This window comes from Myxocyprinus asiaticus, chromosome 27 (genome assembly GCF_019703515.2).
Source record: "Myxocyprinus asiaticus isolate MX2 ecotype Aquarium Trade chromosome 27, UBuf_Myxa_2, whole genome shotgun sequence".
Taxonomy (NCBI): domain Eukaryota; kingdom Metazoa; phylum Chordata; class Actinopteri; order Cypriniformes; family Catostomidae; genus Myxocyprinus; species Myxocyprinus asiaticus.
In genome coordinates this window covers 40,746,968-40,772,266 of record NC_059370.1, presented here as the reverse complement: position 1 = coordinate 40,772,266, position 25,299 = coordinate 40,746,968, and the positions used below count along the sequence as shown (strand labels likewise).

The following is a 25,299-nucleotide window of genomic DNA, read 5'->3' as shown; positions in this document are numbered from 1 at the left end:
AAACCTCTACTTAAGTCTCTTTGTAGGTCTGTAGACATACACATTTTAAAGGATTAAAAACATTTTTTTTGATCGTTGATTCAGTGACTAACTCATTTCACACAAGACACTCATTTGTCACCTTCTGGCATCACCAGAAATGGACACTGAATCATTAAATGGATCCGAACAAACTTTGGTGAATGTAGTCAAAATACTTGAGCCACTTGGATACATTTAAATCCCACAATGAAAAAAATAAATTACACATGCACAATTGTCGTTATTGCAACTGTTTAAACAATTTATTCAAGACCAGCTTGTGCTCAGTCTTTTATTGTCATGTGTGAAACAGAAGCAAGTGCTCCACAAGATGCCCGAAATTTTGCAATTATTTTGCAATACTTGAATCTTTAAAATACTACAAATATTAAAATTAAACAATATGTATATATTAATATAATACTTATATATACTGTAATATATTAATAGTGCTCTGTAAGTGCTGGGTCACCTACTGACAGCTGTGCCCCCGCCCACCCCCCACACTTTTAAAATGACTGCTACACCCATGGTTGCCAGAACTCTGAATGTCCATAAAGCACATAAAAGCAGCATAAAAAAGTAATCCATATGACTTCAGTGGTTAAATCCATGTCTTTAGAAGTGTTTTGATAAGTGTGGGTAAGAAACAAATCAATATTTAAGTTATTTTTTACTTTAAATTATCTTCCCTGGCCAGTAGGTGGCAATATGCACAAAGAACGTGAATCACCAAAAGCAAAAGAAGAAGAACTCTTAGGAGAGAAGAGTGCTTAGGAGGGCTGTTTGATAGTGGAGATTTCTTTAAAAAAAATGACTCAAATGTTTCTCACCCACACCTATCATATTGCTTCTGAAGACATGGATTAAACGTCTGGAGTCGAATGGATTACTTTTATGCTGCCTTTATGTGCTTTATTGAGCTTAAAAGTTTTGGAACCTGTTGACTTACATTGTGAGGACCAACAGAGCTGAGACATTTTTCTAAAAATCTTTGTTTGTGTTCTGCAGAAGAAAGTCATACTAATTTGGGATGGCATGGGGGTGAGTAAATTATGTCCTTTTTTGGGTGAACTATTCTTTTAAATAGCCTGTAAAACATTTTGAATACAGCTTTTTATTATTATTATTATTATTATTATTATTATTATTATTATTTACTTTAGATAGTATTTAATTTATTTCAAATAAATGTTCTTCTCAAAACAAATTCAGTAAATAGCATGTTTCTCTTGTGACAACTTACCCTATACAGTGTGATATGTTCAGCTCACAAAAGCTCAGCGTGTGTTAAATGAACTCTTGAACTTTTTATTTATTTTTCCTGGGCAATAACTGTGGAAATGTTATATATATCTATCTATATATATTGTAATCAAGACTTCAAGGTAGCCTATGTCTACTGTCTATTAAGAGCAAGTTGACTTTCAAAAATAAGCATACTTTGAAAAATATTCACTGAAGAAATTGTGTGCCAAAATCTGCCAAATGTGACAAATGTACCGCAACTATTCACCCCTATAAATATATACAGTATAAAACACATGAGTCACACTGAGATCTCCTTAGCCTATTTTTTTTTTTTTTTTTTTTTTTTTTTTTTGCTATTCTGTTAGCAATTATATGAGTTCCAGTGTGAAAATGCAATCCTTATCGTTTAGAAACAAAGCTCTATGGATATGTCCTGAAAAGCAGGGTTACTCATACGCCTTTCTTTCCTATATACAGCCTGTGTGCGCGCATTTGGTTTCCTAGTAACCCGCGCCAGTGCTGGAGTTCCCGAACACTCAAGCGTGTCCGCGCAGCGCGCACTCGTGAGGCTCGTGTGGGGAGCTCAAGCACAGGCAGGACCAGAGCATCAGGATCATACACGCAGGAAAAACACGTGAATGTGACTGGAGTGTAAAGGATGAAGGATGCGTTTGCTGGAAAAGGTCACACGAATTGCATGAAGAACAGTGCGAGGAAATCTTAACGTAACTGCCAAGGATTATACCAAGGCTCTTTTTGTGGGAAAGGGAATACCAGGAATGGGGCATTTGATATTTCACCAAAGCAGGTGAGTTACTTGTGAGAATAACGGTTTTAAAATCTTGATAAATGGATCCGACACCATCATGAACCTACTGTATATTAGGCATTACGCACTGCTGATGTGATTTAGTTGATAAGCTAGATATATGTCTTTGGTCAAGATGCCAATTAGGAATTCAGTTAACTGCAATAGCTATTCCTTGTTAAGAATGGGCAATTAAATATAAGCTGAAGTGGGCTTGTTAAAGTGAAATGTTCAGGCTGCGATGCGCTGCCGGTAAAAGTAACGAGGGATGTGAATGGTGAGCCCTGCACTTGTTACACCCCAATCCACACTGCAAGTAGCCTAAGTGACGCGACAAAACTAGATAGCAATTTGTTTTTACATATATGTGAGAGAATCCGCGAGGCAATCTAAGTGACCGTTCAGATCGAACGCGTAAAAAAACCTAGACGGAGCGCAACGAATAGAGCAGAACGCAGGTGTCTCGAGATGCGTTTATTTATTTATTTATTAAGTTTACATTATTTTTAACCTGACACTGCGTCTAAAAACGGCGCTCCGTCAAAGACGTCCATCTAGCGCACGTGCACATAGAAAAACAATGGCAAAACAGTGCGGACAGCCACGAAAACGCGTTCGGTGTGAACGGCCACTATCGCGTCGCGTCCCGCCGCTCGCCTAAAAACAGTCTTTGATTATTAGACTGGGTGCCGACGCCAGGATTCCATCCGCAACGTTGAAAGACTCGTCATGCACTTCCATCTCAAACAAACGATCTCTTGAAACTTATCAACAGCGTTTTAAATGTCAGGTTGCGCCACTCGCTTTAAAAAGTGTTCGATCGGTCATGGGAGCAAAGGTCAGGATTCCTCCATTAACGCTGGAATACGCGTCATGCCTTAACTGTGCGCAAAATGTGTCGACCATGTCTTGATTGGTCTCGTGGAGACGTCAGGATTCCAGCCGCAACGCCGCAAGACGCGTCGCGCACTTGCTGTCTGGACAGCTGTTGATTTTAACGAGAGCGTTCTGATTTTCTCGCGACGCGTCACTAACAGATGGAAGGCTACTTTCATATGCATGATGCGTTCATTTAACGCGTGGATGCCTCTACGAGTTAGTGATTGGGTTTATGGTTCAACCACATTGCATGCACACTTCGTAAAGGGAAAGATGTCTTCATACTTTGAGATCAGCTTTGCAATATTGTCCAATCATTGATAATATTTTGCATGCACAGTTACGGTATTATTTGGAAATTATGCATGCATAAATTAAAGAAATGAATACATAGTGTAGACATCTCAATATGGTTGTAAAGGGATCAATGCTACCACATTAATGTTGAAATCATGGGTTTTCAATTGTGTTTTATCCTATATAATATAGTACACATATTCCACAAATCTTTAATCTTTGGTTGATAAACAATATTAAACACTGTAAAATTATTAAACAGTGATTCACTGGTGTTGGTGCCACTCAAAATGTCATTTACGACAGTTTGATTGGCCTTACAGTTCTACTTTTTCAAGGATACAGTTGTGGAGAGTTACTCTGTTGTTGAAAAACTGGTGAGAAAGAACTGAATTGCAGAGAGAGAGAGAGAGAGAGAGAGAGAGAGAGAGAGAGAGAGAGAGAGAGAGAGAAATGTGCCTTGGAGTTGTCATGGTGATTTGGTGAATAAGCAATTGTTGTCCATAAAGGCCATGCATTAAAAGGGATTTCTGTTGCAATTCCCTATCACTGAAGAGCATATTTCAACTCTCACTAGAGAAGGGTTAGGGTTAGGGTTAGAGGTTCGGATTATTTAGTTGTGAAAAAATACACTGAAAAAGATATTTCGATTGGTTGAAGTGAGCTTGGAGAAGTTTGGATGGTATCTCCAAAGAAACAAGCTGATCCGCCATTCACGCTAGCTTATCTTTGGTTTTGCTGAGGAAAAACATTTTGTGGTCCGGCCATTGGTGTTTTAAAGGATTATGTATGGCCCTGCTTGTGAATTTCCTCTCTTCTAATGTCTTTATTGGTATGTTGGCCTCGTAGGCCGGTATTTTTCAAGTTCCCGCTGATTTAAATCCATTCTGATGGTTACATCCAAAGGTCTGAGCTCTGTGCTGCCTTGTCATTTCTACTTTTAGTTAGAGAGAAACATGTACTGTAGTCTGAAACAGGCTGGTCTTTTTCTGTCAGTTAAGATAGATAAAAAGTTGTAGAAACAACACTTTAAACTATCTATCAGCCAAAAGTTTGCATATCTACTTCTACTTCTATTTTAGAATGATCATAATGTTTTCAAACTCAAATGGAAGTATGGGAATTAAGTATAAATGACCAAAAAACTTACACAAAACCTTACAAATGTAAAAAACAGATCTATCATACATTTGCGCTTCTTCAAAGTCGCTGAACACTCTTGTTGGCTGCTTTCCCTACACTGTCAGCTCCAACTCATCCATATATCATCCAAATCAAACGATGTAATTAAAGGAATATTCCTGAGGTGGAAAAAAACATCCAAATATCGATATATCATGATATTTTTCCTTGTGATATTGTATCGATATTTGCAGGCCAAGTATCGATATTATAATTAACTTTTTTTTTTCTCTTTGCCAAATTGATCTAGGAAATCAACAACAGTTCCTAAGAAGGTGCAGTTATCATGCTTTACAGATAATCACCCACCGTTACTAAAATGTATTACAATTTTACAGTAGTAACATTAATGGAGGTATTTTGACAGAAAAGTTGGTATCATATTATTAACCTTTTAGTTGAAAACTACTATACTTTGTGTATTGAAACTGTTTTGTAATAAATAATGATTTTAAAGTGTTCAGGCTACTATTGTATTCATAAATACTATCATTTATTTTGAGAAAGACTAGCTACATTGACCTAACCACAGAAGGACCCATTATGGTCTTATATGCTTATAGCATTACATTGTGATGTACATGGATATTAGGAAATAAACTGGCCTTGTTTTGTAAACTGGCACGTTTATATTCATTTAACAATGCATTTGGTGATTTAGTAACAGTTCTCTGAAATCCAATGAAGACAAATGAGAAACATTGACTGAAATATCTCAATATATTGTAGTTTTGAAATCGCAATACACCAAAAAAAAAAAGAATCACAATAATATCGCATTGTGACCTAAATATCGATATAATATCATATCGCCAGTTAACCTTGTGATTCCCTCCCCTAGAATATTCCGGGTTTAATACAAGTTACACTCAGTCAACAGTAGTTGTGGCATAATCTTGATTTATTACCACCAAAAATAATTTTGACTCGTACCTCCTTTTCTTTAAAAAAAGCAAAAATCGAGGTTACAGTGAGGCATTTACAATTGAAGTGAATTTGGCCAATTTTGGAGCGTTTAAACAGAAATGTGAAGCTTATAATTTTATAAAAGCACTTGCATCAATTCTTTGTTAAAACGTGTATTATTGGAGCTGTAAAGCTGTTTAAATAGCCATTGTTATAGTCGTTTTAGGGTTTACGGCGTTGCGTCGTCATGGCAACACAGTTGTAAAATTGGTTATAACATGACACAAGGTTAGTAGCGATTTTATCACACTAAAATCACGTTTACACGTATATTGTTTACATCTTGTGGCTATACTTTTGAAACAGTGAGTATTTTAAAGTTTATGGATTGGCCCCATTGACTTACATTATAAGTGTCTCAGATTTTTGCTCTTTTAGAAGATGAGACAAAAATGAATTTTTATGGTAATCAATATTATGCCACAAATGCCATTGATTGAGCTTAATTTGTATTGAACCCGAAATATTCCTTTAAATAATATTTTATGTAAAGAAATGGGGACAATTCATCAAAACTAATTTCATGCTTTCTGGAAATATGTCATGCCATTCATTAGTATTAGTTTAAAATCATAACACTGACCTTACACAGTTTGATTTATTCTTCAAATGGATTTAGTGTCATAGTCATATTTCTTTGTTGAATATGTTATCTATCAACAAATTATTGCTTGCTATTTTATTTAATTTTTTTACTGTCTTTGTTACTACAATGTTCCATGCTCTGTGTGATGAGGACACTTTGATGTCAGGTACTTGATATCAGATTTGGAACTTCTAACACAAGAAACCACAATAGCGTTAATTCTGCATCTGCACTCTTTCACTGATCAAATCAGGTGATGTATACTTCCAGTCACCTTTATTGACCTCCATGGATGAAAAACACTGGAATATTGCCATTGCTCACATGAAGGTCACGCAGTAGACAGTAATTCATCTGCCTCCGAGGTTCAGCATGAAATGATCACAAAATAAACCGCAGAACCTGGTAAACAACTGAAAACAAACAGTGACTGATGTGGTTTTCTGCTTACATGCTCAATCTGTACTGAGGGAATCGAAAATTGTTTACTTCTTAACTGTCTGACAGAATGTAGGTATTTGAAAAACACTTATGGTGTTTTTTAGGTAGAAGTGGAGGGCTTACATTTGATGGTTTTATGGATGAATCTCGAAAAAACATGTCATGGCCATATTTCACCAACAAATTAAGACAGATGTTATTTGCACCCTGGTGCACTTAGTTTCAGATTCTATTTGCACCCATATTTAAATACTAACATACAGTATGGGCATCACTGCAGTGTGTTTATTGTGTTTATTTAGAGTCCCACAGACACACTACATTACCCTCTACCCCTAAACATAACCTTAACCTTACCGTAGAAAAAAATAACGTTGGTTTATGACGGTAAGTGCTTTGAGTGCATTGTCAGAAAAAGCACTATATAAATGTAACATTCATTCATTCATTCATTCAGTAAACATGGTTTCACGTGGTAACAAGTGCGATCGACAGACCCGCCTCCAGATCAAACCCTTCTCTGCACCCCTCGACATTCACCGTTACCAAATCACTGGGATGAAATCAACATTTACAGTATATTCATTTTTATCTATTATTTTAAGTAGTATTAAATGATGGGAAAAAGAGTGGGACAAAAAGTGGATTCAAACCGCGGTCGATAGGACAACAGTACACATTCACACACTGCTTTACACCCCACGCCACTGCAGTGACACTTACTATTTAGTTTGTCGTATATATTTCTGTGGTTCCACCAGACTATTGGGCTGCAAATAGGTGCACTATGTGGCAGATGCTATTTACACCAGGGTGCAAATAGTCACTCCGTTTAATTTTACTTATTTTTTTTAAAGATTTCTGTTTGGGAGGCAGATGGGATGTTGACATTTAAGCCCAAAAATGATATTTTATGAAAAAGACATGAAATTATGTTTTGTTATACTTGAAAAGTGTATAATATACTTTTTCTGTTTCTATTTCTGTGTCTTTCTTTTGTTTGAGTGAGTGTGAATTATGAACCTGGTGTTCTTTAAATGCCATTAAAAACAAACCAAAAAAACACTGACCTCTTGACCTTCTTGCGTCCTTCAAAGATGTTCTTCTCTTGCTGGTTGAGCAAAGATCTTCACTACAAAGATCTTCTACACTAACTGTGTGCTCCAATTCTCAAAATGGACAGTAGTGTTACACAATATTCTACCCATTTCTTTTAAAAACCTATTTAACCACTGCTTAGTCACGTGTTACTGGATTTTTATTTGTTTGACAGCATGATACAACAGTGTCTGTACCATTTTAAATTATTGTAAAATAGATTAGTTCCTCTTTTCCCACACCAGCACCATAGTGATGTATACACGTAAGCATAAATAGTAAATAGATAAAAGGTTTCATTTTACACACCATTGCAACCTCCATATTTCTTTTGCTTGTATTCAGAGCTCTTTACTTGCATTCTGCAAGTAATGCATGTGAACGACCCTTTTAAAGAGCTTCTGCTATTCAGGTAGAATACAATGGTTGTCTATGTAGTTTAACTCACATGTGAATGCTTTTGTAACAAACACAAGCACAAACCCACACATGTGCACACAGGCGTAATAGCCATTTCAAAGATGTATTGCAGAGCTGTTTCATACAAGCATGTCTCCTTATGTCCTTTACTGGTGCACTGATGTTTTCTGTCAGTCACAAAGGGCAATCCAGGCTTACACCTGACTTAACTGGAATAAATGTGAATGTGCTTGAAAAGCTACAAGGGTTTTAGAGGGGCTTTAGGTATTTAATAATGTAACAAAACAACTTGAAGTAAAAATGAGTAACTTAGAGCATGTGGAAACAGTTTTGTTTAAGGACTTGGGAAAAATCAAGATGAAAAGATAAGCCCACATATACACTTCATAGCAGTGTCTTGGCAAGCGGGATGCAACTAAAAAGCAACCGGAATGGATAACTTATACTCACATAAAGCACACTAAAATGCTGTACTTCCCTAAAGGACTAGGATGCCTTTATTCCAGGGCCCATATTCCTCTACTATTGACCAAAGGGTTGGACAAATGTCCTTGCATCAGCTATTTTGTAATGTTATACAACGCTTCTACTTTCATTTCTACTGCACCACACAAATAAAATGACTGCAGGTTGTCAGGTGCATCAAATAGCGTGAGGTTAGAGGAGAAAAAAAAGCAAACACTGAATTCAAGTGCAGGAGAAGAAATTGAAGGCTGTTCTTTTAAAATAATCATATGCAGATGCACAGACAGGGTTAGAGTTATTGGAGGGAATTCAATTTGTAAGTTGCTGCCACTTAAAATGTTAATGATCTCATTGTCTTGAGCAGTTGGTTTTGCCCTTTCTGAGCTGTCATGGCTAAAAAAAAGTTTCAACCTTTAAATCCAATTCAAATTAATGCTCATCAGAAGATGACAATTTAAGTAGAATTAAGAAGGGACAAATTTCAGTAACAAGTTGGCCTATAACCATGATGTCTTTTGTTAAGATATAAGAATATGGATGGGCTCTGTACATTTATTGTTAAATATGTCCATTTAAATGGTCTATTGTTGTTTCTGTTATATTAATTTGTAAAGCAGATATTATATATATTTTCAAACGGATAGTGCTGGTACTAATATGTGACTGATGAGCTGCATCATTAGTTCTTGGACAATTGGCAATATACTGTTCACACACATGTGACCCTATTTTAATGCGGCAAGTTGAAACAAACCATTAGGCTATGTAAGTGATAATGTACAGTCTAAATAAATAAATAAATTAATGCACTTGAAACATTGATTTGAGTTGAAATTATTTTATTAGCTTACTTAGAGATCGCACAGAGAGCCGAGAAGCTGGAGAGACAGCTCGCAGAACCCGGATGAGCGGTCTGATATGTCTAAATCCCACGATGTGCAGTTGTTACAGAGCAATATCTGACCACTAGATGGCGCAATTGACCAATCAGTATCGAGTATTCCAGAGAGCCATGTAATAATGATCTACGTATATTGCATGGTGGAGGAATTGTTTATTGAGATTATTAAAGCGGATAGTCCACGTGAATATTGAAAAAAAAAAACAACAACAAAAAAAAACACCATAAAATGACTCATGCACCATATTCCAAGTCTTCAGTGTGATAGCTTTCAGTGAGGAACAGACATAAATTTAATTGTTAATCACTTAAAATCTTCCCATTTGGCTGCAGCTCTCAAATCTTATTTGCATGTATGCATATTCAATCTTGGCACGTCATGTTCAGTTACGAAACATGTGAGAATCATGTTTGAAGTCACTGACATCAAACCAAGTTTGAATAGGCACATGTGTGAATGACATTAGGAGATATGAGAATTACGAGTTTAATTGCATTCTGTTCCTCCTGACCGATTTCACCATGAAATCGGTAGGGATGTTAATGATTAATTGAAAATCGATTAATTATCCATAGTAATTTGATCGATTAAGCTTATAGATCATTGATTAATTAATTTCAGGACAAATGCGCAGTAATCATGACAGCATTATTTGGAGTCCTTCACCTGCGTTTTGCGGTATTAACGTTAGCGATTAATTGATCGTTAATTTCCACGATGATCGATTATGAAAATGTCTGAAAATTTACATCCCTAGAAATCGGAAAAATTAGGTTGACTTTTCTTTAACTAAAATTGGTCTGTAAGCGGTAAGTGTTGTTGAGCGTGTGAGCTCCATTTTTTACGGTGGCCATGAAGTGCAAAACAAAACAACAAATCTAAAAACACAACGGCAAATCAAAAAACAAAATAACAATTCAGAAACGCAACAACAAAAAATAAAACACAACGGCAAATCCGATAACAAAAGAGCAAATTCAAGGTCACTGACTGAAAAACTAAATCATTTGGAGTGTTTTTCTCTCTGGAAAACAGTAACAGGAAACTTTATAAAAACAGTGAGCAGGAAAAGTTAGTTTTAGGTACGATGTTCATCTATGGTCTCATGGTTCATGTAGTGCGTAAGGGACCGTCCTAAAATCCACAAACTGCGCTAAAACGTTGATGGTGTCCACGCCTTCATTCAACTTGCATGTTCTAACTTAAAAAAACAGTTGTTTAAAAAAAAGAATAATAATTAAATAAAAATTATAAAGGTTCCGGTTGCTGCCAATGGATAGATTTTCAGAGTATATCTTATTATATGGAGACAGTATTCAATTATTTTAGAAAAAACACCACAAAAATGCATTAAGATGTAATTATTACATTACAAAGGTTGCAGCAGGCTGGTGTGAATATTTTTATAAAACAAAAAACTGAATACTGTATATTTATATATAATTTCACATCCTGGGAAAATCTCACCTGGAGTAAGTCAGCATATCTAATAGCAGCCTTCTACAACCTTTACAATATGAATATAATATCTTGGTAAAATTTCAGCAATTTCTTTTTCTAAAATAATTGAACACTGTACTCTACTGCAACCTTTAGAATGTGAAAATGCTTTTTTAATAACAGTGTCTGTTATGTTAGAATAGTGAATGCTTGGACACTGGCGTTTTAGCACAGTTTTTGGAATTTTTAGATGGTCCCTTACACACTGTAGAAGAACATCGTACCTAAACTTTTCCTGCTCGCTGTTTTTGCTCTGTGTTATAAAGTGTCCCATTACTGTTTTACTGAGTGACAAACCAATTTTCAGTAATTTAGTATTTGGAATGAATTTTGAATTTTTTTTTTTTTTGCAAGTAGGCAGAGAACCAGTCAGGAAAGGACTAGGTATTCTCCACACAGCCAATCGGGTGAGAAGCTATGGAACTTTCCTTTCCGTTTCGACTGAATTGCCGTTGTGTTTTATGATTTGTTATTGTGTTTCGATATTGTTATTTTGTCTTTGGATTTGCTGTTGTGTTTTTAGATTTGTTGTTTTGTTTTGCACTTCACGGCCACTGTAATTTTTCAGGTGTATTGTCCACAGAGGGGTGCCAAAAGCGAGTTGGGGAGCTAGAGATGTTTTCAGCTGTATAGGCTGAAATAAAGTGAGGAGGAATGTAGAGTTTATAAACTGTACCCCACCCCATTCCAAACCCTAAACCATCAGAGGAGTACAAATGTAATGTTAGAGAGAAAAACGCCTCCTCCGAACCGCTCTTGTCAGAGTATGTAAATGCAATTACTTCTGGTTTCAACGTGGGACCTAAACCTGGGTGTCCCGTGCTGACGCAACGTGCTTCTGGTCGCGCCACAGGGGAAGGTAAAAATGCTGGAACGGATGCAAAAATGTCTGAAAGGAGATACCACTTGTCAGTGAGTTGGCATTATATGGCCGATCCTAGGGTACCGGAAGTCTCGGAAACAACATGCCAACTTCCCGTGTGATCATGTTGGTTCCTCACACTAAGTATTAAATACATTTATTAAATAATTGACTCATTTAATTATTTATTAAAACTAGGGATGGAATGATAAAAAATTTTGGAACCCTATTTGTTTTTATTGTAATTTCTAATAATAATAATAATAATAATAATTTTATTATACATTTGGTAATACATTTCAATTGTAATTTCTTAAGGAATTTATTTTGAAAGTCCGGCACTAAGCGCTCCATGAAGTCTGTGTTTGAGTGTTTGCTGTTCTCAATGCATGTTATAGGCGGACCGAAATATTGATCATCTGCATCTGAGATGCAGTTTGTGTGGAGCGACCACATATTCTCTGCGCGTGTTTATGTGTGTGTGTTGGCAGAGCGTCGCTCGTTCAGTAAAGCGTGGTGTCAGAGAGACTACTTAGATGTGCATGCTGACTGTATATACAGTATATATATATATTATTAAACACAGCCTTTTGCAATTCACAGAGCTTTTGGATGACTGTACGAGCCTGAATAAAATGCACGAGTTATATGGACTACTTTAATGGTGATTTTAAGGTTATATATGTCATTCTTTGAGCTTGACAGTAACGTCAATGACCAACATGCAGTACCGAAATTTGATCGGGCTTGTTGGACCAACAACCAATCCGGGTAAAAACGTCAGTATCGGACCCGATACTGATCCAGGTACGGATCGGTGCCATCCCTAATTAAAACACTGGCGTCTGCTTGTGTTGTGCCTAACAAAACCCCTAAACCGTGGTATAAATGCTGAAACACGAGGCCTCAAGTGACTTATTTCTTGATTCTATGAATGTAGAATACTTACAGAATATTTATTATTCATCATTTTAATAACAAAAACTCACAGAATGTTTAATATTCATTATATTTATATAGACTATAAACATATTTCATAATATTTAATGATTTTACCAAGAAACGCTCACAGAATATTTATTATTCATAATGTTTTTAAGAATATTCGTAGAATATTAAAACAACATGCTGTGGACAGAGAATAGTGATTGCATTGTTATTTACTTCAATTAGTACAGTCATTATTTCATATAAAACTCAAACTGTAGTGCTGGAGTGGACTTTAAATCAATATGACAGCATACTATACACAGAGGCAGTGAGAGGCTCACATTAGTTGTTTCTTAGAAGAGATGACTCTAAAAGATGCTTCATGCTCCATGTATCAGGAGAGAAATAGAGACGAATAAAGACGCAGAGAAAACGATAGTTACTCTACAAAAGCGCAGTTCCACATCACAGCATTCAACATTACCTCAGTAGAAATATACTGTATAAGGCCTCTCAATATCTCGTGATAGCCCAATGAGGTGAAGAGGCTGAGTTTGTTTTTTATTGATTTATTTCTGTATTTATGTGATGTTAAAAGGACATTGTGCTGTGGAGCTCTTTCTTTGGATAAATAAACAGAGATAAGGCGCTGAGAGTCTACTCCCATCGGCTATCATTGATTCCTCAGGGCAGCCTTTTAAAGAGCTTAGTAAAAGCTGCTAGCACGAAGACCATGTAGAATACAGCAAATGGGCCATATTTGAACGCCTCCATCAACCTACTATATGTGGGTCATGACCATTAGGGATTTAATAGCAGTTCTTTTTAACATCCCTTCGTTAATGTCAGAAATTCACAGTAATGGCATTTATTTTACAGTTGCATCACTGTATATCATGAACTGCTATAATGTTAATATACCAACCTACTTGAACTACTTGAATCTGCTTTGTATTTGTACTTTTTTGAAGGGAAATGTGTAGTTCGCCTAATTACTGCTATTTTAATTCAGTGAGTATAAAATAGGGTGTTTTCAAGTTGATATTTTATACTTATTTATATGTTCAAATTAAATATAAAAATGTCAGGTGATATGTATATGGGGATATACTGTATATATATATATATAATTTTTTTTTGTTGTTGTTTTTTTGTTAGGAACTTGTGTAGCTAACTACTTTTTAAAATATAGTTTAAAAGTAGTTAAGCTAGTAGTTTTCAGTTATGAGCAGCTTGTAGCTTGGCAAGCTACAGTATAGAATTTCACAATTCTAAATTTTGCCCCTGGAAAAAAAATAGCAGTAATGAATGTATGTTATACATGGAATGCTAAAGAAAATGTTATCTGATTGTGCATGTGTCGTACATTTCAATAATGGATTTTGCCTTAAGCAAAGGGTTTTGAAGCTCCTAGCGTTTCAGATCACTGGTTCAGAAACAAGCTTGATTGCATCTCCCCCATCCCTTTTTTCTTCTCAGAGTTCTAAACCAAGGTCAAGTTGTACATACAACCCATTGTTGAGAAATTAACATACAAAAGCCACCAGACCTTGTCAAATAAGACCTGAAAGTTTAAGGTCAGGACATGAAACACGCCGGGCCTGTGAAGTGGTAAACAGGGTGATGATAAATGAGACCGTTATGTGTACGGATGAAGCGTATGTTAACAGACTGAGATGTTTTGAAATGGAGTGGCTGTAGTAATCTGTGGATTAGTGGTCTCTCCAGTTTTGGTCAGGCAGAGTATGTGCTGCAGTGTTGGAGAGTGCAGATAGACACGTGCTGCTTGGTTTGCACTAGACAGCAGGGTTACCAAACATATCAAGCCAGAACTGCATCACATACAGAGACTGTTACCGAACACTTGCTCAGCTGTGATAACAAGTAGGAGGATGAGACTTTTGAAGTAAATGTGTTAAAATAACTCAAGATTCTGTATTCAAAGGGTTTGTTTGATGTAACATATTTGCATTCAAAAGTTTGGCTTTTTTTCTTGTATTAAAGGTATAGTTCACCCAACAATGAATATTCTCTCATCATTTACTCACCCTCATGCCATCCCAGATGTGTATGACTTTCTTTCTTGTGCAGAACACAAACAATTGTTTTTAGAAGAACATCTCGGCTCTGTTGGTTCTCACAATGCAAGTGAATGGTGGCCAGAACTCAGAAGGTCCGAAAAGGACATAAAAGCAGCATAAAAGTAATCAGTTTGACTTCAGTGATTAAACCCATATCTTCTGAAGCGATAAGATAGGTGGGGGTGAGAAACAGATCAATATTATGTCCTTTTTTACTGTAAATCTACACTTTCACTTTTACATTATGATGTAGGAGTGACTTTCACATTTAGCAACCTACTCGTTGGGGCTGGTCAAAGGTGGAGATTTATAGTAAAAAAGGACATAAATATTAATCTGTTTCTCCCCCTCACCTATCAAATTTCTTCAAGACATATGGATCACCATTCACTTGCATTGTGAGGACCAACAGAGCTGAGATATTCTTCTAAAAATCTTCGTTTGTGTTCCGCAGAAGAAAGAAAGTCATTCACATCTGGGATGGCATGAGGGTGAGTAAAGGATGGGAGAATTTTTGGGTGAACTATCCCTTTAAATGGATACATTTAATACAATATTATTTGTGTTTGCAAAAGGCAAGCATCACACTTAGGCTACTAGGTCATAAAACACTTTCAAACATGAAACCAGGTAAATTGCAGTAAAATTGTTGGATTGCCTTGACCAGTAAATGTAAAACATCTGCTATTCACACATGCACTGGCTTCCATCTTTTTTACCGTTTTGCAACCATTCTCACATCAGCATCAAAATACCGATAAACTTCGAGATGTACTGTAGTTAATTATTTTATAAGTTGACAAAGTGCTTTGCGGTTTTAGGCTGGATTACACTACACCACTTCTAAAATATGAACAGAATCTGTAAATACTACTTTAGGTATCATACATTAACCGACTTTATAAATGGCTACAGACAAAAACTAGGCATCACACACTAAACGACTGAGGATCGCTCGATCCAGTCACAAACTCGCGTGGAAACACACGCCCCCGCTCTATGAGATGCATGACACATGTAAACAAACATGGATGTACAGGAGCGCTGCCATTGATGTTACTGCTTCTCTGTTCAGAGTTGCAAAAGAAATGGGTCGAGAGCATTTGGTGCACGTCTTGGGTGGAAAGACTGCGATGCAAGTTGGAGGAGAGTGGAGTTAAATGTCAATCTCCATTTCTTCATAGTCCAGGGTTGTGGCTGCATGCGCTCGATTTCCATTGGCTGCTCACCATATGACAGATTTGAGTCGTGGTGCATCATACATTATGACATTTTCTCTACAGTTGAATCTAAAATATCAAATATTTCTGTATATTCTGTGTGTTGGCTGGCCATCGCTCTCATCCTATGTTGTTTGTTTTGTTTCTCTTGGCTTTGTTGTTATGTGTTTTCACGCACACCAGTCAGTCTCATTGGGTTTATGACTTTGCTGCATATTCGTTCTGTTGATGTGGACTTGTCCACTAGTGGAAAATGCTTCTTTCACCCACCTTTTACTCTGCCAGTTCCAGCGAGAGTATACTCTCCTGGATGTGCGTATTGCAAGAAAAAACGCAGTAGGAAATGTGGAAGATGAGCTGGTGTTTCCACAAGAACTAAGAGAGTTTTAGATAGTTTGCCAATTGTCTTCAGAAACTCGACTGTGATTGTCATGACGAGGACTCGTTTCCAGAGACGCTTGTGTCTTCTGCCTGTTTTCCTGGCCCTGTGGTCTCCGACTCCATGGATTATTGTTAGAAAACTGCAGGATTGCTCCAGAGGTGTGAACTCAAACAATCTACGCTATCTCAGGTTCGCAGAAGCTTCGGGATACTCATCGGGTAATTCTCGAGTTTCCAGCTCAGTAAAGTTTTCACTGATTAATGCAAGATCCATTTCAAATAAAACTTTTATCCTTAATGACTTCTTTTTATTTCCAAAATTGGACTTTTTATTTATTTCGGAAACGTGGCTTAATGATGGTGAATTTAGCCCCCTTGTTGAACTTTTCCCAGCTGCTTGTGACTTTTTTTAGCACCTCTAACTCTGTTGGTCGGGGTGGGGGTATTGCCACGGTTTTCAAACATTGTTTCAAGTGTCTGCTTTTACCGTCTGTAAACTATCAAAGTTTTGAAGCCCAATTAATGATGCTTGACTTACAGAACCCTGTGATGTGTGGTTGCGTATAGACCTCCCAAGTACAGTAAAGATTTTATTATAGAATTCTCTGACTTTTTGTCATATATTATTTCTATCTCAGATAATATGTTAATTGTGGGAGATTTTAACATGTTTGTTGTAGTGAAAAACCTTTGGTATCACAGTTTTTAGATTTAGTAGATTCTCTTAATTTCACTCAGTTTTTCACGGGCCCTACTCATGAGCAGGGTCACACGTTGGATCTGGTTTTGTTGAAATTGGTAATTACTGTTTGTCAGATCATATGCCTGTGATTTTTAACCCTCTGGGGTTGACGGACGCGCCAGCGCGTCCTGCTGGATTTTTTCCTCATAACAGCGGAAACAACTTAAAATACTCCGTCATTTTTGGGCATACAGATAAGTGTAAGACATCATTAGAGACTATAAAGGGTCTACTTTTATTTGTGTACACACACAATAACAACAAAACCTTGTGCTTTTGTAAAATAAAGAAAATAAACAGGGTGCGCTTTCAGCCGTCTCTGTCTCCGCCAACATCTTTCTGAAACACGTAACAAAAATGAAGTGAAGCTCCACGAATATTTATCACACAAACATGAAACATATGTCTAAAGAAAGCTTAAAATGTCTACTTTTAAATAAAACAATTCAAATTTAAAACAAATATTCTACTGCAATGTAATCTGTATGAAACTAAACGATGTACAGTTTCTCCTGGCTCAGCTAATTATCCCTAATGAGATCACACCCACCAGCAGAGCGCGCTATTCATACGGTAATGTGCTGAGGCAATCAATGCAAATGGTTAACGCCCCCAACAGTGCCTTAAAAAGCATTAAGTTCATTCACTTCTCTACGCGTTTGGAAGATGGCATGCTACACATGTGAGGAAGCTCTTCAGATGGTCCTGGATAGTGACGAAGAGTTCACATTTTCCTCAGAAGAAGAGCGGGAATCCGACGAGGAACGTTTGCATTTTGAAGAGCGACTTGATCCAGCCGAGGATACAATTTCAGATGAGTAAGTCATTTAGTTTTACTTACATATTAGTTGACATGCTATTTTATATAAACATGGAAATATTTTACTAGTTGGACTATTTTCAGACTTGCCAGCCAGGATTCAGAGTATTGACATTTGAAATATGTCCTAATAGGCAAGTTTTAGTTACATTTAAATGTTGTTTTGGCTAAAGCGGGTATTTAAATTGTATGCTGTATGATATAAATATGATATGTAATAAGATATAAAAATAATATGAATGTTTAGATTATATTTTAACTAGTGTTTATGCTGCCTCATTATCATCAACGAAGCTTGTGCTTGCAAATATCTGTTTGGGTGTAAATGTGTAAAATGTGCTGTAAATATGCCCATATTAGAAAATCAGCATATTAGAATGATTTCTGAAGATCATGTGACACTGAAGACTGCAGTAATGATGCTGAAAATTCAGCCTTGCTCACAGGAATAAATTGCATTTGACAATATATTCAAATAGAAAACAGTTATTTTAAATTGTAAAAATATTTCACGATAACACTGTTTTTGCTGTATTTTGGATCAAATAAATGCAGCCTTGGTGAGCAGAAGAGACTTCTTTTAAAAACATTAAAATATCTTACAGATCTAAAACATTTAAATGGTAGTGTAGGTCTAAAGTTTTTAATTAAAGTCTTTATGTAAAGAAAATGTACAGTGCATCCGGTAAGTATTCACAGCGCTTCACTTTTTCCACATTTTGTTATGTTACAGCCTTATTCCAAAATGGATTAAATTAATTCTTTTCCTCAAAATTCTACAAACAATACCCCATAATGACAATGTGAAAGAAGTTTGTTTGAAATCTTTGCAAATTTATTAAAAAAAAAAAAAAAAAATCACATGTACATAAGTATTCACAGCCTTTACCATGACACTCAAAATTGAGCTCCGGTGCATCCTGTTTCCACTGATCATCCTTGAGATGATTCTACAACTTGATTGGAGTCCACCTGTGGTAAATTCAGTTGATTGGACATGATTTGGAAAGGCACACACCTGTCTATATAAGGTCTCACAGTTAACAGTGCATGTCAGAGCACAAACCAAGCCATGAAGTCCAAGGAATTGTCTGTAGACTTCTGAGACAGGATTGTAACGAGGTACAGATCTCGGGAAGGGTACAGAAAAATTTCTGCAGCACTGAAGGTCCCAATGAGCACAGTGGCCTCCATCATCCGTAAATGGAAGAAGTTTGGAATCACCAGGACTCTTCCTACAGCTGGCCGCCCAGCCAAACTGAGCAATCGGGGGAGAAGGGCCTTAGTCAGGGAGGTGACCAAGAACCCGATGGTCACTCTGACAGAGCTCCAGCGTTTCTCTGTGGAGAGAGGAGAACCTTCCAGAAGAACAACCATCTCTGCAGCACTCCACCAATCAGGCCTGTATGGTAGAGTGGCCAGACGGAAGCCACTCCTCAGTAAAAGGCACATGACAGCCTGCCTGGAGTTTGCCAAAAGGCACCTGAAGGACTCTCGGACCATGAGAAACAAAATTCTCTGGTCTGATGAAACAAAGATTGAACTCTTTGGCCTGAATGGCAAGCGTCATGTCTGGAGGAAACCAGGCACCACTCATCACCTGGCCAATACCATCCCTACAGTGAAGCATGGTGGTGGCAGCATCATGCTGTGGGGATGTTTTTCAGCGGCAGGAACTGGGAGACTAGTCAGGATCGAGGGAAAGATGAATGCAGCAATGTACAGAGACATCCTTGATGAAAACCTGCTCCAGAGCACTCTGGACCTCAGACTGGGGTGAAGGTTCATCTTCCAACAGGACAACGACCATAAGCACACAGCCAAGATAACAAAGGAGTGACTATGGGACAACTCTGTGAATGTCCTTGAGTGGCCCAGCCAGAGCCCAGACTTGAACCCGATTGAACATCTCTGGAGAGATCTGAAAATGGCTGTGCACCGATGATCCCCATCCAACCTGATGGAGCTTGAGAGGTCCTGCAAAGAAGAATGGGAGAAACTGCCCAAAAATAGGTGTGCCAAGCTTGTAGCATCATACTCAAAAAGACTTGAGGCTGTAATTGGTGCCAAAGGTGCTTCAACAAAGTATTGAGCAAAGGCTGTGAATACTTATGTACATGTGATTTTTTTTTTTTTTTTTTTTTTCCCGTTTTTTATTTTTAATTTGCAAAGATTTCAAACAAACTTCTTTCACATTGTCATTATGGGGTATTGTTTGTAGAATTTTGAGGAAAATAATGAATTTAATCCATTTTGGAATAAGGCTGTAACATAACAAAATGTGGAAAAAGTGAAGCGCTGTGAATACTTACCGGATGCACTGTATAGTCAGATTACTTTTAACTTAAACTACAAACAACACATTCAATCATTAAGTCTCCTCACATTCATTCTCTTTCAGGGGAGGGGTCTTTTTCTCCTCAGGTGTGAATCACATCAATATTCATGATCATCCACGCCTCCTAGCATATGGCCTTTCTAACACTAAAAGTGTCTTACAAAAGTTAAATGACTATATTGTTTTGTATGAATGAGTGATCAGGATGGTTTTCACATAATTCTTGTAGCAAAAACTGTAGGCTATAAGATCCAGTTCTCAAAAGTCTTGTGAACAAGTGTTTAGTATGTGTTATATGGCCTTATTTCAGTGACTTTTTTTTTTTTTTTTCAAAAACCATGCATAAACGTTATTTTCTCAAAAATACAAACATGTACGTACATGTTGTTCACATATTATTGTAGCCCAGTTTGTGCTGAATACAGTGTTATCAGACTTTAGCCATTAATATGTTTTTAAGCAACTGAAAAAAGCACAAATGTAAAGGCATGTCAAAACTTCTCCAGGGCCCAAAACACCCTCAGACCCCAGAGGGTTAATGTCACTTTGAATTGTGGATCATCTAGCTCTCAGCCTTCTGCTTTTTGGTCTAGATTGATCACTTCATCTGCATCTATAGCTTTTACAGATGCTTTTTTTAGCCTCCTCCTTCACGTCATTTATTGAGTCTCCCTCTTTAAGGCAGGTCCTGATGAGCTGGTTACTGTGTTTAACTCTGTGTGTTCAAATATTTTGAATGTTTTGCTCCATATAAAAACATCAAGAACAAAGTTAGAGGTCAACCATGGTTAGATTATGCTACTCTTGCTGTCAGACAGGAGTGTAGAAAGGTTGAATGGAGGTGGAAAAAATATAAATGGCATTTTTCACAAAATTATGAGGGAGAGTTTGTTGAAATATCAAAAGGTTGAGAAGGATGCAAGAGCAAATTATTTTTCTAATATTATTTCTTTACACTCTAACTCTCCCAGAGTGTTGTTCAACACCATTAATAGATTACTGAATCCATAGAGAGTTGATTTAACCCCTCTGTGGATATTTGTGAACTGTTTTTGACATTTTTTGTTGATAAAATAAAGGAAAATAGACTGAGTTTTCCTCCTCCAGTTTACGACCCTGATCCAGTGATAGTGACTGTTATTGATGAGATTTTGGATCAGTTTCACCTTGTGTCTCTCTCAGAAGTAAAAGAGGTTATTTCTCATCTGAAGCCTTCTGCTTGCCCCTGTGATGTTATTCCTTTGCGCCTTCTCAAGGAGATGGTAGATATCATTGGCTCTAGCATCATGTCTATCATCAAAAGTAGTCTTGTTGACGGTGTGGTTCCACCTTGCTTTAAGCAACAATTGTTCAGCCTCTTTTGAAGAAGCCGAGTTTAGATCCTTTGGATCTGAAGAATTATCAGCTGATCTCTAAGCTGCCAAGTCTTTCCAAGATTTTGGAGAAAGTAGTTTTATCTCAGCTGAAGTCTTTTTTTTTTTTTTATTTATTTATTTTTTTTTTTATTTTATTATTATTATTTTTATTTACTCAGAACAGTGTTTTAGACTAGTTTCAATCTGGATTTAGGGCTGGTCACAGTACTGAGTCAGCTCTGTTAAGGGTAGCAAATGATTTGTTACTAACTGGTGACTCATGTAATCATGCTGCTTTAATTTTGTTGGACCTCAGTGCGGCATTTGATACTATTGATCATTAAATTCTTATTAGTTGTCTAAGGCATGCTGTGGGGTTACAAGGTACAGTTTTAATCGCCCAACCTTACCAAAAAGGATCTACCTTCAAGGTAAGATATAAATCTTACCTTGAAGGTAGATCCTTTTCGGTAAGGTTGGGCAATTTTTCTTCCTCAGCACCCATTACCTATGGTGTTCCTCAGGGATCTATCTTAGGTCTGATTTTTTTTTTCTTTGTATATGCTACCCCTTGGCATGATTTTTAAGAAATGTTATATCTTACCACTTCTATGCAGATGACACTCAAATCTGTCTCCCCCTGCAGCCTGGAGTGAATAGTTATTTTAATTTGTTGTTGTTATGTTTAGAAGAGGTTAAAGGTTGGCTGGGTCAAAATCTTCTCCAGTTAAATAAGAAGAAAACGGAAATCTTTGGATCTGGTGTATGTGGTGCAGATATTACCGATGGCTTAGGGCCATGGGCCGCTAATCTGCAAAGCCAAGTAAAAAAATCTGGGTGTTGTTTTTGAATCAGCACTAAAATTTGACAAACAGATTAAGGCTGTTGTGAAAAGATGTTTTTATCAACTAAGAGCCACTGCCAAAATGAAATCGATTTGATCATTTAGCGATCTGGAGAAAGTTATACATGCTTTTATTTCTTCCCACCTCAACTACTGTAATGCCCTTTACTTGGGGCTCAGTCATTCATCTATGTCACAGTTGCAGCTAGTCCAAAATGCAGCTGCTAGGCTGCTCACAAATACTAAGAGGAGGGACCACATTTCACCGGTATTGGCTTCGCTACATTGGTTACCGGTACAGTATAGAATTCAATACAAGGTCCTGTTATTTGTTTTTAAAGTGGTTCATGGTATGGCCCCTGGTTGCCTCACTGAGCTTATACATTTGCGTTATTCATGTAGATCATTAAGATCGGCCAATCAATTACTACTGACTGTTCTTAGATCTCGCTTAAAGCTCAGGGGATCGGGATTATCAGTTGCTGGTCTGAGGTTGTGGAATGGTCCACCTCTGAGATTAGATCCTCCACTTCTATTTTTTATTTTTAAATCGCGTTTAAAATCTTTTTTGTTTTCATTGGCTTTTAATACTTGATGGACTCTGGGTGTTTTATGCTAGTTTTTATTTCCTCCTGGTTTGGTTATTGTGTGATGTATTTATAATTGTTTTTATATTTTATTTTCAATGTACAGCACTTTGGTGCTACAGTGTAGTTTGAAAGTGCTTTATAAATAAATGAGACTTGAGTCTTGAGACTGTAGCCTACAAGTATGCGTGAAAACAACTAATATGGTTTTCCGAGGTGATAAAAAAGAAAAATCTTTTAAAAAACGCATGCGTCAAGTTTGTAGAAGTTTAATCTTTAAGTCTATATTGGTTTCAAATTTGAAAAACATTTATGTTTTCAACAGTTTTCTACAAATGAAATTTTTTTTAATGACTTTAAAAATGTCATGTGGCAACAAGTAAAAGGTATTAAAATACTTTCAATGCACCTTGAATACACAAGTGTATACAGTTTAATCATTCATTTCAAAAACAGATTTCAATCATATTTTTCAATGTGAAACATTTTTTTTTCTCCAAATATCATAAAAAAAAAAAAAAAAAAAAGACATCTCAGAGTTACTAAATGACTAGAACAAAATGTGCCTTTTCATAAAAAGTATTGATATATAATGATATGACTTTTTATTATTATTATTTATTTATTTATTTATTTATTTTTATTTTTACTTCACAAACATTCTTGGGAGTCTAAAGGGGTTCTCTCTGTTTCATGTTTTTTTTTTTTTTTTTTTTTCTGCACAAGACAATAAAATGGCTGCCTACATGTTTATTATTATTATTATTATTATTGGTCACATGACAATAAAATGGCTGCCTACATGTTTATTATTATTATTATTATTATTATTATTATTATTATTATTGGTCACCTGACAATAAAATGGCTGCATACATGTTGGTTACACCACCTGACTTTGATTTGGTGGACAAAAGTTGATCAAATATGAATATTTCAAAATAGAATTGTTTCACTGCTTTAAACACACACACACACACACACACACACACACACACACACACACACACACACATATATATATATATATATATATATATGTATATATATATTGTTCGGAGACAGTAAAATTGTTGAAAAAAAAAAAAAGTTGACATGAATAGTGCAGAATTATCTTCTGTCTTTGGACAATTACACCACACAACATTTTTTACTTTAAGCCCCAGAAAAAAATATAAAAATAACTTAGAACTCAGTAAGTGAAAACATGTTAGTCATAGAAGAGACGTATTCAAGTAATTGTTTTGTGAATTGCATTTGTAGCGCTGTCAGCGTTAACGCATGCAACTAATTTAAAATGCATAACACGTAAAAAAATTTTTAATCGCGATTAAGGCATGTACCGATTTGACATTAGATTCTGACATTTTATTCAGCTCAGTGTTAGTTCTGAACACTCATTAGAGGGCGGAACCCTTGCCATGTGTCCAGCGGGGACATTACACTCATATACACACTAAAAACAAACACACAGCAGTGAGTCCGTGCCAGAGAAAGGACCTCTTATAAATCAAATGCTGATGGGACTTGTGACAAAAGTTAAGTTCTTCTCCTCTTTTGTAAGTCAACATTTTACCACATAAGCATGTCAATTCTTACAAGCCTGCTACGCAGCTTGTTCTCCTGTGGAGGGTCTGTTGATGCTCCGCTCAAATTTAACATGATTTCAACTTTGCACCCGTTGCCGCGTCAGCTAATGATTGCCAGACAATTCAGATGAATTACATTTTCATCATCAGTGCCAGTGCTAAAAGTAGAACAAGACGTGCTTTTCATATGGAGTTCAATGCAGCGCTTGATGCCCTGAAACAAATCGTGTGCATTCCATATCCAAAGTGAAAAGAAAACCTGATGACAATAAATACTGTGGAGGATGAGGGTTTCAGAGATTTAATGTGCATTGCAATAAATAGTAGTTCTATCAATCAGTCAACATCCCACTTAGACTTTGGTAGATGTTTAATGTTACTTGAATTTGTGCTGTTTTAGTGAATTTCTGTCTTTGTACTGTGGAGTTTGGAAAATGTTTATGAAGTATTATTGTTACATATTGCTTTGTTCTATTGTGTAATAAATGCATTTTGACAGGAAATAAGTATATATAGGACTTTTAAAATCGGAGATTAATCGCAATTAACTGACAAAATCATGAGATTAATCGTGATTAAAAAATGTAATCTACTGACAGCATTAATTTCTAAATAATTTAATAGATATGGACAAAAAAATTAGGGACAAGTCATTAGTACATAACTTGTCTTGACTGTTTTACAGACATACCTCATATTGTGCATCTATTTTGAGAAGAAGCTGCTACATTTCT

General features: G+C 36.4%; 1 protein-coding gene across 3 annotated transcripts in view; it reads left to right on the top strand.

Annotated features, from left to right (window-relative positions):
* The first annotated feature begins 1,852 nt into the window (after positions 1–1,852).
* LOC127417556 (neuroligin-3-like) overlaps positions 1,853–25,299 on the top strand; it is a 242,388-nt gene continuing 218,941 nt past the window's right edge. For all 3 annotated transcript variants that reach the window (XM_051657557.1, XM_051657556.1, XM_051657555.1), the window contains exon 1: positions 1,853–2,080. The gene's annotated coding sequence lies outside the window, so the exon portion shown is untranslated. The remainder of the gene's footprint in view (positions 2,081–25,299) is intronic.